Below are 11,261 nucleotides of genomic sequence, written 5' to 3' on the forward strand. Positions count from 1 at the left end.
ACCCCCCGCCCCAATCACGCGCCCTCCCAGCCTCGGTAACCGCCATTCCACTCTCTCCCCCACCCATGAGATCACACCCTGTCTGACCCCACTGGCACGAGGCCCCGAGTCCCAGAGTCCCAGAGACAGAAAGTGGATGGGGCCAGGGCCTGGGGAGGGGGCGGGAGTTAGTGTTTCCTGGGACAGGGCTTCGGTTTGGGAAGACGGGAAAGTTCCAGAGACGGACGGTGGTTACGGTTGCAGCAACGTGAATGTTCTCAGCACTGTGGAACTACGCACTTAAAAATCGCTAAGATAGAAATTTTATATTCCGTGTATTTCACCACAACAAAAAAACCAAAACGAGGAACGAGACACAACTAGAGACGTCTTGCTCAGACACAGCCCAGCGGCACCCCCGCGGGGCAGGCGGGCTCCCTGGTGGGACAGGCCGGGGCTCCCTCGCCCGGGGCTGCGGGGACAGGGCCATCCACACAGGCCGCCCCAGCTCGGCAACATTGACCTCCACTGTTTGATCTCGTCACAGCACTTGTGCGACGTCTGGTGCCACGAAAGGAGCAAAGGCACTTCACTGTTCACCAGCTGTTCTGGGGGCAAAATCCAGTCCTTGCAATGCCCGTGTTTCAACACGGACGCCTCGTCTGAGGCAGTCACTGAAGCAGGGCCGACGTCCGCTGCGGGAGGGGAGCCAGTGACGAGAGCCCCACGGAACACCAACCGCGACCGCAGCAGGCTCTGTGTGCGGGACGGAGCCTGTTCCAGAGAAGACCGAGCTGCCTCCTGGTCGAGGGATGTGCGTTGTCGCCGCCACGAGGGCCAGACCAGGGCCAGCAGCTGGTGGGAGCCGTGGCATGAGCCGCCTGGTCCAGGAGACATCTGCAAACCGTGGCCAAGGCCTGGCTCCAGCGGCAATCCCGAGGGAAGCCCGGCGGCCCAGCAGAGGCAGGCACAGGGCAGCGGTGCATCTAGCCTGGCGCAGACCAGCGGCCCTCTCTGGGCAGGGGGCCTTCGGGACACGCCAAGCTCGTGGGCTCGGTTCCAGCAGTTTCAGAAAGCTGCAACCTGCTCCCTCCCTCCCCACGTCCACTCCAGGGCAAAGATGTTCCTTTCGGGCACCCAATACAGCCTGCCTGCCTCACAGCCACGGTGGCTTTCAGCACCTGCCACGTACCAAAGCACCTCACCGCATGGCCACAGCTCGAGGATGTCGGGGAAGCTGTCCCTGCGGGAGCCACCAAAGGCCTACCCAGTCCTAGCTCAGAACTAGTCCTGCCTAGTCTTAGTTCTGGCACTTGGGCTTCCAGAGCTCACAGCCTCGCTGCTTCTGCACCAGGGAAGCAAGATTATGGACGGCAACAAATCCACGTGCTGCACCCTGACCTCCAGGACCTCAGGGTGTGGCTGTGTTTGGAGATCGGCCTGTAAGAGGTCACTGAGTTACAGCAAGGTCACCAGGTGGGCCCTGGTCCAGAGGGCAGGTGTCCCCCCCGAGAGGAGGAGATTAGGACACAGACACCACAGAGGACGGCCGTGGGAGGACACGGAGGTGGGGGGCGTCTGTAAGCCCAGGAGAGAGGCCGCAGGAGGCACCGACCCTGAGACGCCTCAGTCCCCGACGTCCGGCCCCCGGGACTGCGAGACGGTGTGTGCTGCCGTCGTTAAACCGCCCAGCCTGTGTCTCGTCACGCAGCCGAGCCACTCGGCACACACGCTATCCGCTCACAGGTGGCTCCGCGCGCTGCCGCGGCCCAGTGAAATGTGGCACCTGCGTCTCCGTCCGGCCCGCAGGGGTTCCAGCCGCTGCCCCTCAGACTCGGGTCGCCGGGAAGGGCTGCACCCGACAGCAAAGCTGCTGCTTCTCTGCCCGGCAGGAAGCAGCGCTGTGGGCTTTCGCTCAGGATTTGAAAGTTCCCGATCTGACTCAGCTGCGTTCGGCAGGCGACTCCCCGAGCCGGGCCCCACCGTGGGTCTCCAGGCACTGACGGATTCTGCTTCTCCCAGGGTCAGCCCCAAGTCCCGGGGGCTTCCTGGGAACCCTGAGTCACCAGAAAAGACTCCTCGGCTCCTTCCGTGGCCCCGCGCTCCCCGCCATGCCGGCACTTGCCCCTTCTCCATGCAGAAAGGTGGCCGACATCATCCTCCAGGAAAACCACACGGCCACGCCGGCCTCCGGCGGACCCTGAAGCCTCAGGAGCAGCAAGGCGGCGGGTCCCGAGTTCTGCTTGTCCTGACGGGTGGGTAAACAGGCAAACGGCCACGCACCCACGTTACAGGGTGCAGGAAGGGGGGCCTTGGCCACGGAAGTCGTTCGTCTTCATCCCATTCGCAAGCCGTGGAAGGACACGCCACAGGGAGAACTGCGTCCAGGCATCGGCTGCGGGAGGTGGAATTCGAGTGTGTGCACCCCCCCAGGGGGGTGACGACCGTGACCCTCACCAGGCATGCAGCCAGCCCCTGCCACACCCAGAGGAGGGTGCGTTTCCCCTGCGGGTAGGCTCTGAGCGTGGGCAGGCCGGCAGGGGAGGTGGGTCATCGCCCTGTGTGGGGTCCAGCCCAGTGGAGGGGAGAGAGGCCGGCCCCCTCCGTCCCCAAGAGCTGGCCTGGAGCCCACTGCCCCTCCGCGCCCACCTCCGTGTTTGCAGACAGGCGGGCTGGGGCCCACGTGCAGCGGCTCCGTTGGGGGAGACGGTGCCCTTGACGTTAAAAACGTACCTTTCTAAATAACTCTCTGGTTATTTCCTTCATTTCATTATTAGAAATGAAAACTTAGATCACAGCTGTTTGGAAATGAAGCCCCACAAAGTCACCAAAGGGGAGCTCTGAGGGCAATGGAGAGGCTTCTATTCTAGAACAAGAAATATTAAAAACAAAACAATTAGGCTAGAATAAGGAAGAGCAAAGTGGAGGAAAAGACGAAACAGAAACTAACAAAATAGAAAATGAAAAAGTGGGCTTGCTCAGTAAAGCCCAAGCTGAGCTTTGAGAACATCAAATTTGATCAAGGTAAATAGAAAATAAATAAGTAGAGAAAACAAAATTGCCAACAGCTGTAGGAAAGACGAAAGGAAATAAAGACACCAAAGGCATTTTAAAAAGTTAAAGACACGTTTACATCAACAAATTCAAAAATCTTGATGAAACTGACCATTTTCTAGGTGATATGGTACAAAATGGACTCAGCTTTAGCTCATTCATTCCAAGATATTTGGGGACAGCCGGGGACAGACAGACAAGGACCCTGCCTGGAGGCGCTGACCTTCTAACGGGAGGAAGAGAGGCAGAAAACACACCGAGCCGTGGCCAGGAAGATGCGGCACAGGCCGTCCGCCCACCACCACCACCACCGGGAGGCGGGACGGGGGCCCAGCATAGCCCCAGGCTCACGCTCACCCCGGATGGAGCAGATGGGGCCCTGCCCACGCCGGGGCCAGAGCGGGTGCGCCTGAGCCGCCACAGCAGCCCACACCCAGACACACATGCCACACACACCTGGAAATACACAGACACGCAGCCATGTACAGTCACACATACATGGACACACACATATACACACAGCCATGCACAGTCGTATATACATGGACACACACACCCCACACACACCTAGAAATACACAGACACACAGCCATGCACAGTCACACACGTGCACGGACACACACATATACACACAGCCATGCACAGTCACACACACACAGAGACACACACATACACACACAGCCACGCACAGTCACACACACACGGACACACACATACACACACACAGCCACACACAGTCACATGGACACACGGACACACACATACACATACACAGCCATGCACAGTCACACACACAGAGACACACACATACACACACAGCCACGCACAGTCATGCACACACAGAGACACACACACACACACAGCCATGCACAGTCACACACATGCATGGACACATATACACACACAGCCACGCACAGTCACACACAGAGACAGACACACACATACACAGCCATGCACAGTCACACACACACACACACACACACACAGCCACGCACAGTCACACACAGAGACAGACACACACATACACAGCCATGCACAGTCACACACACACACAGTCACACTCACACACACACGGACACACACACATACACACAGCCATGCACAGTCACACACACACACAGATACACACATACACACACAGCCACGCACAGTCACACACACGCACGGACACACACACACACACATACACACACACAGCCATGCACAGTCACACACACGCACGGACACACACAGACACACACATGCACACACGGCCACACACAGTCACATGGACACACGGACACACACATACACATACACAGCCATGCACAGTCACACACACACGGACACACACATACACACAGCCACGCACAGTCACACACAGACACACACGGCCCCCAGGAAAAAGAACAGAGAAGAGGAAACCACAGGACGCTGTCGCGTAGGATCGCAAACATCCCACGAGCTCCCGTTTCATGGCAGTCACGTCACAGACAGCACAGAGAGCGTCCACGTGCCCAGGCGCTGTGTCCACGCTCCAGTCCTCTCCCCCCGAGGCAGCGGCGGCTTTCATTGTTTAAAACTGCATGTTCTGTGTCCATATGGAAGTAGTGCTGTTTTTACACTTGCCTAAATAAAACACCGCACAAAGTCCCGCCGGGGTGGAAATAGCAGCTCGTCAAGCGAGGAGCAAGGTTTGTGTCGGTGTCGACACGTGGGCTCTGGCGCCAGGAAGCCCTGGACGCGGTTGGGGACGCCAGGGACCGGAGATGGGGTCCCCACAGGTCAGGAGCAGGCGGGGACCGCCCAGCTTCGCCAGGGCTCCCCCAGAACCTGCCGACTGCCCGGTCATCTCCCGCACACCGGCGGAGGCAGGCGGCTGACGTCTGCTCGCGGACGTGGGTGGCAGATTTGGGAGAACTGACATCCTAACAGCATTCAGGCTCTTGATCCATAAATATGGTATATTTCTCCATTTTTAGTGATCATTGAAAAATTCTCTAAAAATGTCATGATTCCCACCCCGACGTCCTTTCTCGCCTTCTGCTGGGTTTGTGTGTAGGCGTCTGAGGCGCCGGGTGCCGTCACAAGTGGCAGCTCCCAAACCCTGTCTCCAGAGCTGTGCTGCTGACACGGAGACGCCTGATTTTTATATGTTAATTTTTTATTGTGATAAAATGCGTGTAAAAATATTTACTGTTTTAACCGTTTTTAAGCGCACTGTGCAGGGCATGGAGAACATTCGAGCTGCGGTGCAGCTGTCACCCCCAGGACTTCCTGGGCCTCCCCAGCCGACACCCGGCCCTGCAGATTGGTTCCCACAGGCAGCGCCGGCAGCTCCAGGCGGCCTTGACAATGCACCACGACGGGCGGCTTCAACAGCAGACGTCCCAGGTGGAGCGGGCTCCTTGCCAGGCCTCTGTCCTCGGCAGGCAGGTGGCGTCTTCCCGCCACGCACGTCCCCTCCAAACCTCCTCTCCCGCTCACATGGGGGTCGCGTTGGCTTGGGGTCCGCCCTGGGACCTTAGTGCCATCACGTCTGCAGAGCTCCTGTCTCCAAGTGGGGTCACCGTCTGAGGCCCTGGGTCGGCCATCACGTCTGCAGAGCTCCTGTCTCCACGTAGGGTCACCATCCGAGGTCCTGGGTCAGCCATCACGTCTGCAGAGCTCCTGTCTCCAAGTGGGGTCACTGTCCGAGGTCCTGGGTCGGCCGGTTGCCAATTACACCACGTGGACACATCGTCTTCTCCTTCTGATGGCCTGTGAGGACCCAGCGAGCTCAGGCGCGGCGGCCCCTGACCCACCAGCACTGCAGACAGGGGCTTCCCCATGTTCCCAGTTCGCTGTTTTTTTTTAAAATCATGAACGAATGTTGGATTTTATTAAGTTCTTCCGGCTGTATTGAGACAATTCCTTGACTGTCTCCTGTGCTCTGTTGATGTGACGAGTGAGGCTGACGCCTTTCTCAGGGCCACTGTCTCACGGCGGCCGTGTTGTGCGTCCCTAGGCCCGCGTCGTTTACCCTTTACCACCCCTGAAGTCGGGCGATCTTGCAGTGGATGGTCCTGTGCTCACTACCAGCCTGCGCTGCTGTGACATGGTGGCCCTGCCTGTGCACGACAGAGCTGGCAGCGCCTCCCAGGGGCGTGGCTGGGCAGTGGCAACCCCTTCGCCGGCGTTTCCCAAAACGCCACCCAGGGACCATTTGGAGAGGGACCATGAGTGCTGCCTACCTTTGGAAACTCAGCCTAACGCTTTCCGGTGAGATCTTTCTTAAGTGCATCAGAACTTGCAGAATTGGCATCAGCCCCCCAGAAATTGTCAGCGGGCCACTGCTTTGAGAAGCGTCCCCTGAAACCTCTCTGGGGAAAACCTCAAAACGCACTGAAAGACACACGGTAGACCGTGGCGGGAGGTCGGCGCTGGGCGGTTCGAGCTTCCTGAGCAACTGACGAATCCGGTGCCTCTCAGTGGGGACCCCACACACTGATCCACGGAGTCCAGTGGCCAAGAGTGAAATTCTTATGGAAAAGCTCACGTGTAAGAAGAGCTGGGAACACACTGAAAAGAACTTTGAGCGGGGACTGGACCTGGGGGACACGAAAATGTCCCGAAATCCTCCGTAACCCAAACTGCGTGGTGCAGGCGTAGACACACGGCAGGCCAGGCTGCAGGAAACTGGCCCGTGCCAAAGGCAGTTCACCAGTCATGGGGACAGGTGGGGTGTTGGGACAACCCGGTGGCCATCTGGAGGAAGAGACATTTACATCCATGTCTCTCAGTGTACAGGAGACTAAACTCCAAACAGATGAGGGGCCTGAATGTAAACACTAAAGCCTTGTAGATGCAGAAGGAAACAGCGGACCCTCTTAAACTCAGCCCAGGGAGAGGTTCTCTAACTAGGAGTCAGAATCCAGAGACAAGAAAAGAATAACTGTTAGACTACATAATTTTTTAAAATTTCAAAGCACAAAAAAAACCCCATAAACAAAGTCAAAAAACAAGCTAACTAGAAGAAAATGCTTACAAAACACACCAGAGACAAAGGCTAATACCCTTAATATGCAAAGAACTCTTAGACATTGCGGGCTAAAGAGAGAAGAAATCTCTAGAAAAATGGGGAGAGGCAGGCGCTGTGGTGCCTGTGGTCCCAGCGCTCGGGGACTGAGGCAGCCGGGACCATATGGTGAGACCTCTGTCTTAAAATACAGACAATTCACACACACACAGACGTAAAAATGGCCCTCGAACATTTGAAAATAATTTAAGCCTACTTTATAGTTGGAGAAATGCAAATTGAAAGAACACCAAGATCCCACTTCTGCCTGATCAAATTAGTGACGTGTAACAGTGTGACCAGAGGCAGGGTGGGTGGCTCACGCCTTAGTCCCAGCACTCCGGGAGGCCGAGGAGGGAGGATCGCTTGAGGCCAGGAGTTCGAGACCAGCCTGAGCAAGAGTGAGACCCGTCTCTGCTAAAAACAGAAAAACCAGCCGGGCTTGGTGGCGCACGCCTGTCGTCCCAGCTACTGGGGTGTCTCAGGCGGGAGGGTCGCTGGAGCCCGGGAGCTGGAGGCTGCAGGGAGCCACGGTGACGCCGCTGGACTCCAGCCTGGGCGACACAGCGAGCCTGTCCCAAAGAAAAAGACACAGTGGCGACAGGCGGCGTTGGAGAAGCCGGGGGACGCACGTGGGCACAGCCCCTGGGGCGCAGCTTGGTCAGACCCAACAACGCTGCCCTTGGGGACCAGACGCGCGCGTCCCCGGAACTGCCACGTGGCGGCGGGGGGCGTGGCCTTGGCGATACCGAGGCCGGCGGGGCCCTGGGGGGGCGAGGAGGCCGCGGGGAAAAGCGGCGGCCCCGGCCCAGCCGCCCGGCTCCTTCCGGGGCCGGAGCCGCTCAGGCCGGGCATTTTGTCGTCGCAGACGGACCCAACGCGACGGCCACCGCCCGCGGCTTCCGGCTCCGCCCCCTGCTCGCAGGACGCCGCCCGGAGGCGAACCTGGCCACGTGACGCGCGCGCGGCTGCGCACTGCGGCCTGGTCGCTCCGCCCGACGCCGGGAAGGGGCCGGGAGCCTCGGGCGCGAGGCGACACGGGTCCGTGGGGACCCCGGGCAGCGGACCGAGCCGGGGACCGAGCCGGGACGTTGCTTCCCCTCTGCGCCCTGCGGCGGCGCGGGACGGCGGCACTGCTTCTTGTTGGAGTGATAGAATTCGCCCGGCGAAGCCAGCAGGCCTGGGCTTTCCTTTGTGGGAGATTTTTAAATCGCTGACTCAGTTTTGTTACTTGTCGCCCGTCCACTCGGATTTTCTGTCTTCTCCGGTCAGTTTCAGGGATCTGTGCCTTTCTAAGAACCTTTCTGCTTCATCAAAACTGTGTAATTCCTGGGCGTGACGTTGTTCGTGGCATCCCGTCCGATCCTCTTAATTTCTGTGAGTTTGGTAGTGACGACCTTTCCTGCATTTTTTTTTTTTTTTTTTTGAGACAAAGTCTCACTTTGTTGCCCGGGCTAGAGTGAGTGCCGTGGCGTCAGCCTAGCTCACAGCAACCTCAGACTCCTGGGCTCGAGCGATCCTCCTGCCTCAGCCTCCCGAGTAGCTGGGACTACAGGCATGCGCCACCATGCCCGGCTAACTTTTTCTATATATATTTTTAGTTGTCCAGATAATTTCTTTCTATTTTTAGTAGAGACGGGGTCTCACTCTTACTCAGGCTGGTCTCAAACTCCTGACCTCAAACGATCCACCTGCCTCGGCCTCCCAGAGTGCTAGGATTACAGGCGTGAGCCACCGCGCCTGGCCTTGTATTCTTGATTTTGGTCATTTGTGCTGAAGAAAAACAAATCTTAGGACCCCCCCAAGTCCTCGCGCAGAAGGGAAGATGCCGGCCCACACCTGTGAAGGACGGGCCCTCAGGTGTGCGCAAGGAAGCGCCTCACCGGCCTCTGGCTAACATGGAAACTCGACAGGTAGCTTTGGGCCCATGGCTCCTTCCAGCTCCTGCACCGCAGCTGGTCCCACTCCACGCTGGCAACGAAGCGCGATCTCCTCCTCCCAGGTGCAGACCGCGGGCGACAGGCCAGACACCCTTTGCCCACGCGGGACACCTGCACAGCCCATGCTTCCCTCGCTGCCATTTCTCCTCTAACATCCGCCTTGTCTCAGGTAAAACGTGGGTTTTCCTTGGGCCTCACGAGGACGTAACCATTGCGTACCCCCCCCAACTTTTTTTTTTTTTCTGTTCTCTTTAAATGCGGGAACTTCCAGGTTCCCCTTCGGAAAAGCAGCCACAGCTTTGTCTGTGGTTTGTGTGTTTCTTGGGGCAGATCCTCAACTCGGCTTCCTAAACCTCCACTGGGGGGACACTTGGGGCCGACAGCGCCTTCCCTTGTTCTCCGCCCTGCAGCTAAAGGTGGCTGTTTCCTTAATCTTTTCACAGAGCCAACTTTCAGGTCCGTCGATTTTTCTATTTATTTTCTGTTCTGTGGCTCACTGGCTTCCACTCTGGTCATCACTGTTTCCTTCCCTGTGCTTGCTTTGAGTGCAGCTTGTTCTTACTGGCCTAGTTTCTGGAAGTGAAGCCTAAGCACTGATTTGAGATCTTTCCTCTTCTCCGACACAGACATTCACAGCTCAGCATTTCCCTCCACACACTGCGTTCGCTGCATCCCACGAGTTTCGGTGTGTTAATAAGCGCTGGCATTTACATGTCCTTTAATAGCAACAGGTGTTTCTAAAAGCACTTTACAGGTATTAGCTCATTTCATTCTCTCGGGAGCCTTACGAGGTCACGTGCCATCACCTGCGTTTACAGGTGAGGGACAGGAACAACGTCGTGGAACTGGCCCGACGTCTGGCAGGTGGGGAGATGGCGGCAGAGCCAGAGCCGATTCCCATCCCTGGGCCACGCCACCAGCTCTCCACACAGCCAGGCGCTGGAAACGCAGCCCCAGCTGGAAACAGACCCCGCCATTTCCAGCTCCAGCTCCCAGGGCAAAGTCCAGCGCCCGGTGCTGGTCTGGACTATCTCGGGCCGGACCCCTGCCGCCCCCAGAACCCCTATTTCCTGACGTAGTTGGCCAGAGGAGGAACTGACCTGAAATTTGGGAGGTGAACAAAAACCGACAGCCACTGTGTTATTTTTCTAGTGTGGTAAAATAAACATAACATAAAATTTACCATATAATTTTTAAGTGCACAGTTTGGCAGCGTTAAGCACATTCACGTTGTACAACCGTCACCACCACCCAGCTGCAGAACTTCCTCCTCTTCCCAAACTGAAGCTCTGTCCCCGTGAAACACTAGCTCCCCGTCCCCTCCCAGCCCTGGCACCCCCCTCCACTTCCTGTCTCTGTGGGTTTGACTCCGCTAGGGGCCTTGTCACACGTGTGAGTGGAATCACAGTGTCTGTCCTTCTGTGTCCAGCTTATTTCACTGAGCACAATGTCTTCGAGGTCCCTCCACGTTGCAGCCTGCATCAGGATTTCCCTCCTTTGTTAGGCTGAGTAATATTCTGTGGTACGGAGGAGGGGCCATGTTTTGTTTACCCATCATCCGTGATGGGCACATGTGCTACTTGCGCCTGGGGCTACTGTGGACATGGCTATACAGATGTCTCCTTGGGTCCTCGCTGTCCACTGTCTGGGGTGTGTAAATCACTGTGTTCTCAAGGCTGTGGTGGTCACAGGCAGCAAGAGGCAGACACAGAGGTGGTGGCACCTTCCAGCTGTCCCCATACCCCCACTGCTGACCCGGTGATGCTCAGCGGCCCCAGGCCATTGTCAGAACACCCAGAGGCAGAGCTGTGAAGAGGCAGCAGCCCCTGCAGACGCCCACTGCAGCCCTCGGCCACCCCTCTCCAGCATGGCCCTGTCCTGGGTCCCCCGCACCTTCCCAGGGCTTCCTTTGGTGCTGCCGTCCTCCCGTCTCTGCCTCTACTTCCACCTCACCTGGACATGGCATCATGTCTCCCTCCTCTAGTAAACTCTTTACTCCACATGTCAGTTGTCTCTTGCTGTGTAGCAAATTACCGCTAACCTGGGTGGCTCAGGCCGGCACCTGCCACATCCCACTGTTTCTGCGGCACGTGGGCGTGGCTCAGTGGGTCCTCTGGGCCAGGCTGTCTCACGAGGCCTGCCTCACCCCGAGGCTCAGCCTTGCTGTCCCCGCACTCGTGTTTTCTTCTTAGTGAGAAGGGCTCTGCCACCCCAGGGCCCTGAGGTGGGGCCAGCGTGAGTGGCTCAGACTG

The sequence above is a fragment of the Lemur catta genome, chromosome 7 (genome assembly GCF_020740605.2).
Source record: "Lemur catta isolate mLemCat1 chromosome 7, mLemCat1.pri, whole genome shotgun sequence".
NCBI lineage: Eukaryota > Metazoa > Chordata > Mammalia > Primates > Lemuridae > Lemur > Lemur catta.